The sequence below is a fragment of the Numida meleagris genome, chromosome 5 (assembly GCF_002078875.1).
Source record: "Numida meleagris isolate 19003 breed g44 Domestic line chromosome 5, NumMel1.0, whole genome shotgun sequence".
NCBI classification, from domain to species: domain Eukaryota; kingdom Metazoa; phylum Chordata; class Aves; order Galliformes; family Numididae; genus Numida; species Numida meleagris.
In genome coordinates this window covers 1,030,644-1,039,472 of record NC_034413.1, presented here as the reverse complement: position 1 = coordinate 1,039,472, position 8,829 = coordinate 1,030,644, and the positions used below count along the sequence as shown (strand labels likewise).

The window sequence follows — 8,829 nt, the reverse complement described above, 5'->3', positions numbered from 1 at the left end:
CTTCAATGAAAGTTTAATCAAAGTATTTTTCAGCTAAAGAGAGGCATGTAACTTAAACAGAAAGGATTTTTTTTCTGTTCTAGGTGCACGTTTTTCTGATTCCCAATGTTCTTTTTCTTGGGATGCATTTTAATAAGCCTTGTTTTAGTTCATTATTAATACTGGGTACTTTGTAGTTTTAGGTTAGGAAATCAATCTTCATATTTTGATGTCAAAATTCATTCTGTGAAACAGGGGCCCTATCTAGAATTTGACATTATTGATAACCTGAAGTCTCAAAAATATTTTTTTCTTTACTTTGGGGAGTTTTTGTTCACCTTTCCAACATTGAGAACTTATATTTCTAATGAAATGCATCGTACAAGTGTACCTTAAGTTGCCTGATATGTGGAACTTAATGGAACTTTTTTCATCTGTAACTATGGGAGTGGCAAGGAAGCAGAACCCCTTGCTTTCCGTGAGTAAAGCTATCCATAAAAGTTGAGATGTATACTTTCTAAAGTAGCCACAGAGCAACTGTTCTCCTTTGTCAGCACAGCACAAAGCAGGTGGATGCTGTCTGTATGTCTGAAGAAGATCTTCCCCTCAGTGAAGCCTGTACTTTGCTATCACACACCACGTGTGCACTCTTTTTGCTAGTCTGTCCCTTCTGGAGTGCTGCCATGTACCAGGCAAGGTGTGACCAGTGCCCAAAGTCCAGGAGGCATGGGGCACTCTTCTCCCTTTTCCAAGCTGTGGGTTTGCTGACAGCAGTAAGGGATCACTGCAGTCTGCTGGAGGTTGGCATTGCTGCTGGTTGCCTGCTGTGGCAGGAGGGATGTGGTCAAGGCTTTTCCAGCACAGAACATCTACCTTCCAGAAAGGATTTTAGGAGCAATGCTCAATGGGTGGCATAAGGAAATGCAGACATACAGAGAACATAAAACCTTGCTTTTCTACTTGTGGCCTCAGGTGGTATGGTTGTTGTTTTTCAGCTCCTTGCTTGAGCAGTCCTTGCTGTTTGGCTGCCATTTGCAGGTGCTGAGCTTTCATGCTCCTGCCAACAGTTGGGCAGGCAGCATAAGACGAGGCAAGGAAATACTTATATCGTTTCTTAATTTATACCTTTTATTGATGGATTTAGAACAAATTTGTAGATGGATGTGTAACCGCTTCCAGCTGAAAAAAACATTACTAAACAAAATCCCCCCACTCGCAGGCTTTGTGCCGCAGAGCTGCTCATGCTCACACAGTTAACATTATGCCACATTTTATTTTCTTTTAAGCTCTGCTTAAGTGAGGAATCAGGATTAATTTTTCTGGGTAGCTGGTGAAGTGCGGTGCGCTGTGTTAGCGGTGCGACCCCGGGTAATTCAATTATCTGCCTCGTCTGCTCCCCTGTACAGCTAATTGACCATCTCAGTGCTTTCTGTGCAGGAACCTTTGGCAAACCTCCATGCCACTACCTGACATTCTCTTCATTGTGTGCTGGGTGTTCTGGGCCTCTGCTCCACCCTGGGAACCCAAATCCATTGGATGAGGACTGGGAGCGCAGTGAGTGTGCAGGGAGAGGGAGTGGAATGGGTGCACGCTCAGCAGGCATGGCCTGCTCCCATCACAAACCAGGCCACGGTGGAGGGGAAAACTGCAATTGGTGGCATTTATAAATACCATCCAGCCCTTCATAAATGAGTGTCACTGGAGTTCATAGCAGTTAGAATGAGGAGAATCGAGCTAAATAAATGAGTCTTTTATGTGGATGGCTCTCTGAACCATGAAAGCTGCATCACTTGGCTGCGTGTTCGTAATCTTCATCAGTTGAAGTTTTGTACCTCCGCCTTTAAAAAATATTTTTCAGCCAACAAACATTAGGCCTGCAGCACTTGGCCTTGTATCACCCATCCAGTATTATCATCAGTCTTGAAAAATACAGTGTGACTCCTCTAATCTATGCAAGAAAGCTGCATTAGCATCAATTGCCTTTACAATACATTAAAGTAGATCGCATTTACCACATTAATGCCACCAAGATGTTTGCGTTACATAGGCAATTGCATTTGTTAGTTCCTTAACAGAGACAATGCACCCTGTCTTGTACTAAATACCATATATTAGCACACAAACATACACGGTATAAGTGCTCATGTGTTTATTTCAGTGATCTCCAACTCTGCTGCAGAGACTAACACAGCTCTTAGCTGTGGCTCGTTACCTGTTAATGCTGCAGCCTTCAGGTTCACAGCACCACCCACTGAACTGATGCACCCCAGAGAAGCCCTGCTGTCCTTGGTCAAATCCTAAGGCAAGATTTCTGCAGACATTGAATCTTGCTTTAAGTACATTGCTGATCACCTTTATACATGCATGAGGCTCATTCTCCTTTTCCTTTTGGGATCAAACATGTCAGAAAGGACTCATCTTGTGTGGCCATCCCTGGATGTCTGTCCTCACTGTGGGTGCAGTGATGTGATGCTGATGCTCACTTAAAGTGCCACGCATGTTTGCTGGCTCTGTTGTACATAGACCAAGGGAGAGCTGCCTGTACAACTGGAGAAATCCTGTGTAAGAGGACTTGCCCAATGAGATGAGGCCAAAGGTGCCTCCAGACCACTCTCCTCCTTTTGGCCATGGAGCTGTTGGCTTCCTAACCTGGCTTCCTCCCTGAAAGGAGGTTGTGGCGAGGCGAGGATCAGCCTCTTCTACCATGCAACAGTGATAGGACAAGAGGGAATGGCCTTAAGTTGCGCCAGGGGAGGTTCAGGTTGGATATAGGAACAATTTCTTCTCAGAAAGAGTGGTGAGCTGCTGGAACAGGCTGCCCAGGGAGGTGGTGGAGTCACTGTTCCTGGAAGTATTCAAGAACTGTGTAGGTGTGGCACTGAGGGACACAGTTCATGGTTTAGTGAGCATAGTGATGATGGGTTGATGTTTGGACTAGGTGATCTTAGAGGTCTTTTCCAGCCTTAATGATTCTATGATTCTAATGGACTTTATAAGCATGACTACACGCTCTGCCAATTCTCCACCAGCAGACTTAAAAAATAAATAAATAAAAAAAATTGATTGTAAAATGTTTCAGTGTTGACACCCAGTGCTCGTTCACTGCGTGTGTGACCACCACATGGCATTTGTCTACCCACGGGTACATACTGTTTCTAGGTGATCAGTAGTAGGCTGCTGAATGTTAAAACTGAGCTGAACATTTTAGGTTTTCAGGTTTTAATCAGGCACTGTGTAAATATCGGCCAGTGCTGCATTGTTTAGCCACTTCTGCGAGGTGCAGCTGGAACCCACTATGATGGATAATGTCTGTAGGCTGTCTGCATGCCGGTTTTTTAATGAACTGCATTCAGAGCACACTCTCATTAAAAAAAAAAAAAAAAAAAAAAGAGCTGAAATGAATATTCTTCATGACTGTATCCCACTGTTAGAGAAATTTGCTTTGATCCACATTTAATTTGGCAGTGCATCATCAGGAGTTATCCGTGCGCCCCGCCGCTTCTCGGCTTCAGGATTGTTTTCACTTAGGTTGGAATTGCTTTGAGCTGTGTTTCCCAAGTAGGACGCTGCATGCAGCCTTGTACTGGCCTGGCTCGGTGGGCTGCTCTGTGATGCTGGGGGCATTTTCACCCTCTCCTGTTCCACCCTGTGCTCTTTGCCTGCAGGAATCCTGTTGCACTGGTGCCAGTCGTGCTGGGGTGGGGTGGATCTGCTCATGGTCTGTGAGATGCAGCCAGCCCGGTATTCAGGGACCTGTCTGCACCAAAGCTTTTCTTGAACAGAGCACATTTCCCTCAGTTTGTTAATAAACCTGCGTGATGATTCAGTTCAGCATTAAGCCTGGCTGAATGCCTTTTTATTGGCTTCCCCTTACAAATCTGTTTGTTTAATCCGCTTTAATAAGATAATTTTAGCATCTGTGCTCTATCCCATCACGTGTGTCATGAATCCCCAAAGTAGTTGACAGCCATCACTGCCGCTCTCTGTCCACCCCTCTTTTCCTGCTCTCCTTTAGCAGTGCAGCCCTCAAGTTTCTGAGCACATCTCTTGGTTTTGTTTTAGGGCTCACGTGCTGGTACCAGAATTGCTGATGCTGTTCTGATCCGGGTGGCACGTTAAATTCCTCCGGGTGTTGGTTGAGCAGATGTGGAGGAGATTGGCCACTGCACTGCTGCAAAATTAACGGCTGAGATTATAGGTCTACAATGGGAATGACCCAAATGTTTTCTCACTTTTATTTTTATTTCTTTCCAGAGGAGAGTTTTTTATAAACACTGATGCGTAACGACATTGAGAAGGAGGGTGAGTTTTGTTGGTTTGATTTAAACTTCTTCAATCCTTTACGTTCACAAAAAATGCGTTAGCGTAAACAAAACCGACTTCCCTGTAGAACCTGCATTTCACTATTGGCACGAGATAAGTGTGATAAGCAGATCAAATGTACCTTTATTTCATCATGTTAGTGCAGTAATATCACGTGACAGATGAGATAGTCTTTATTCACTTCCTCGTACTTTGGACAAAGTTGACAAATGCTGAAAATGCGTTGAGGAAGATAAAATGATATTTCATGCTACTGTTTGATTTTTGTCTTGCATTCCTGCATTGAAACCCACTTGTTCCAAGCTGCATTATGTAACCTTGAGGAGGAAAGCTGGATTTGAGCACGCCGCAATTAAGCCCGTATTGTAAATAACTGCAGGAGAGCTTGTGGGAGCACCCGAGTGCTGGACGCTTCTTCAAAACACAGATGGATTTTCCATTCATGGTTTACACTTTGGTAAGTCTTCATTTAAAAAGATACAAAAAATTGAGTGATTAAGCTTTTTAGTAGCAGTTCTGGGAGACCCTTTTACAAAAGAAATTATTTCAGGTAAGATTAGTGGTTCTGATGGAGATGGTTTATATCCAGTACCTGACAGTTTAAGAGCCTTCTTTGGTTGGAAAAGCTTTTAGGATGTTAGAACGTGGCGGGACTTCAGTGACATTCAGCCAAATTGCTTTTCTTTCACGTGAGCATCTCTATGCGTCGATCACCACGATAGAAACTCACCAACATAATGTGTCTCTGCACTCTCACCTTTTTTCTTTATGCATAAAAGTTCTTGGCAGGATGGCCTCGAAGCTCGCTGCAGTGCTGCGTTAGTTGTTGCTAAATCACGTCGGAGTTTTGAGATTGGTTAGGCAGTATCTTTTTCATTGTTGTACCACTTGCTGTATTTTCAGGAGATTGCTTTCATGAAATAGAGCTGTGCTGAACTCTTTATTCACAGGCTCTTACATAATGGTATGTATTTTCCAAAGGGAAAGTGATATATCCTGTGATTACCATTGTATGTCCGGGACAGGGGAAGGAGTGAGAAATAGCTAAACAGGCCAAATGAAAATTCTAGCTTATTTCTAACTCTCTGTAATGCTCAAAGCCTTTTAGAAATCTTTGGAAACTTCTGATGAAAATCCATTTTGTCATTAAATCTATGCCTGTATTACAAATGGAGAGCTTTCACCCTCTTTAGGTAAATGGATTATTTCAGACCTTGATGAAATGCAGTCCTTGGCTTCTGCCTGGTACACTTGGGCAAAGACGTGGTCAGTATTTCAAGCTAGAAAGGATAATAAAAGTTTATGTTCCTGTCCTGCAACATAGGAATTTACCTGGACATTATCTGCAGCAGTGTGCAGAAGGGCTCCCTGGCTGTGCCAGCAGCTGCCTGCATGATTTGGGTCACTCTGGTGGCATCTCCCAGCACGTGTCAAAGGACTCCAGTACTTTTTTGCTCATAATGCGTTCTTGCATTCGTGCATTTAAAAAAGGATGTATTCTACGTAGTAATTATCTCAGAGTTTGTGCTGCTTTCCCACGTGTGGTATCAGAGTGCTTCTCCAAACCCAGGTGACCGTGAGCTGGCTGGGAGCCCGGGCCATGGAGCGCCCAGGGCTGTGTGAGCACAGTGCAAAACTCGTTGCCAAAATGTTCTACAGGGGTGTTCAGTGAGGTTAGAAAAAGAGTAATGAAGGATGGGATTATCAGTCATTACTGAGCATGATAGCCTGGAATCAGTGTGTCCCTAAAATGCTGATTGCTGGGAACTATGGTTTTTCTTTCAGCCAAGAGTATCTCCATGTGGGCTTTGTTTCTGCTTTCCCTAAATATCCAGGACTGTGCTGCTGAGCCCCTGAGAGATGGCTGGTGGTCTGGGGCTGAGTGAGGATATCACCAGAGGAATCTAAGGAGGATGCCTGGGCTGATCTGAAGGAGTCTGTCCTCAAGATGGAGAAGTTCAATATCGTGTCCTCCTAGCTTATGTACACCTACATGTATATATGTGTGTGTATATATATATATACACACACTTATTTCTCCTCCTCCAGTAAGCATCTCAAAGGTAAAGCAATCAACAGAAGCTCTGAGCAATATCTGTGCAACTAATATTTGTGTTGCACAGCCATCATCTTAAAAAAAAAAAGAAAAATAAAACCACATTACCTTTATTATAAAGCAGCTTAAAAGAAAGCTTGATAAAGCCTGAAACTGAGTGCTCGGCCATGGCACATAGCTCACTGCTCACGGAAGCCTCAGAAGCGTGGTTCTCCTGTTGCCCCTGTCTGTTCAAGCCCACGTGTAGCTCTGTGCCCATCCAGCAGCACCCACCAATGGTAGAGGAGAGGAAGCCAAAGGATGCTCTTGTCTATTGATGTGCTATGGAAAGCTGTTGGTCTGAGGAATGCGCCGTGCTGCCATGCCCATGTCAGCTGAAGTCATCGTTTCCTCACCTGTGCCAGGCACTGTGCTGCTGTCCCCCTTGGCACTGAGCACCAGTGCATGCTTTAGATGTCAGCTGTGCATGCGGTGAGTTCACACGCTGCCACGTCCTCGCTGCCATACTAAGCACCAGTGTGAGCATGGCCCTTCCCTGGCAATGGGCCATTCAGAAAGCTGCATGCGTTTGAGTCTCAGCAAATTTGGGCTGTGAACTTTTGGAGGCAGTTCGAGGGACCTTCAATGAATGCGAATGTGTCGTGCAGCAGCGCTGCCTCGCTCCCGGAATGCTTCCTTCAAGTACTGAAAGACTTGTATTTAGATTTACGCTATCTATTTTGCTTGAAAAAGAGATATGAGACAAAGAAACAAAGCAGAAAAATAATACTGAACGTGTTCTGTGGAAGACCAAATCCCTTCTGACTGAATGCGTGCTGAGATAATCAGATAAGCAAAATGATTTCAACTTCCCATTCCCAATGTAAGAAGCATTTAGTCAAATTTGCCCTGATTGTATAACAATGCATTACTAACAGGACTTAATGTAAGCCTTCTCAATTCAGAGCGTGTGTTAGGAAAACAGATCTCAGGCACTGCATTTATAGGCAAAATTCCCCTTGGTGTAAAGGAGTCAGAGGGGATAATTTGGGGCCGCTTGGATCTGTAGTCAATATTTTACTTTAAAACACTTGATTAAAACCTACCTGGTTTAGTGAGCTCCTCTCTACGGTTTTAGAATTACTTTGTCCAAGAAGTTTTGTTAAAATAAAGACCACGCAGTGACTGATGCAATCCATCTTGTTTCGAAAAAAAGGAATATTGAGGATAGGGAGAGCTGCAAAACTCTAAACATCTTTACAGAGGTTTTGTAAGTCTTAGCAAACCGGGCAGAACAACACTTACCCAATTAGCAACAGTTTGCACGTCATTTGCTGTGTTTAAGGGCTGCCAAATTAAGAAAGATGTGTCTATTAAGACCCGCCACGTGCCTGCACTGTCTACATGTTTATAAAGATAAGAAGTTGGATGTCTGAACTCATACCTAATTATGACGCTAATTGATAGAGGGATGTTTGAGGCAAAAGAAAAAAGAATTTAAAAGACAACTTGCTCAAATGTTGGTGATTGCTCAAATCAAGAGAATACTACAGATCTCAACACTTGCTGCTGTACGACAGGCTGCAATCCGGTGTGCTTCAGAAAGCAACCATGGTCATGGCGCTGCTTCCTGCAACACTGAAGATCACGGACATGAGAATAGAAGAACAAGAGCAAAGCAGCCCAGAAGCTGTGGCAGTGACTCTTTGTTTCTCGTGGGTGCGGGTGGGACAGGAGCTCAGCCCGCCCCAAGCCGCGGTGTGCAGCCAGCCCTGCATTGCTGCTAGCATCACAGCAGGACTCGAGTTGGAAGGGACCCACAAGGGTCATCGAGTCTGACTTCTGGCCTCACCCCTACAACCCCAAAACACGCTGCATTCCATCTTACATGGGGCATGACAGGCAAAAGCAAGGGAGCACAGACCCAAGAAAGCTCAGCTGCAATTGCTTTTTGGGGGCTTTTCATGCCACTCCACCTGCCCAACAGGCAGGAATTACAGGCACGATAACTTTTAGCTCGTTTGACTCTGCTAATATTGTTTTTCTTTCTCTTCCTTTTTTTTTCTTTTGTTCAGTACCTCGTTGCCAACATCGCCATCGCTGCTCGCTGCCCTGTGTGCCTCTCCTCTCACGTGGCAGCAGGGCAAGAAAGCCATGAGAACACGGAACCAGGTGGGTAGCTGCTCAGATTAGTTCTTGCAGCGTAAACAGCCGCAGTGTTACAGGGCACCGGGGTTCCCGGCCCTCAGCTCTCCCTTACCCCCCTGTGTCTGCCTCCTGCTGCTGCAGCCCGGCTGCCTGCAGAGCCCAGCGGGATGGGTGTCTGCTGCTGGAGATGGGTTTGTCCTGGGGATCCACTTCTGCATGCATGTACATCAGATATTTGACAGGCACAAAGCAGACGCTCCTCATTCTTGTGCCATTCGAAAGACTGATCCAGCTCGTTCTCAGAGCTGTGCAACAATTTGTAAGGCTGCTCAAGGTGAATTTTC

At 44.8% G+C, this 8,829-nt stretch overlaps 1 long non-coding RNA gene across 1 annotated transcript; it reads left to right on the top strand.

Annotated features, from left to right (window-relative positions):
- Positions 4,234-6,359, top strand: LOC110400642. The gene is made up of 3 exons (XR_002439985.1): positions 4,234-4,281; positions 4,606-4,759; positions 6,138-6,359. It is a non-coding gene; the product is annotated as an uncharacterized LOC110400642 (long non-coding RNA).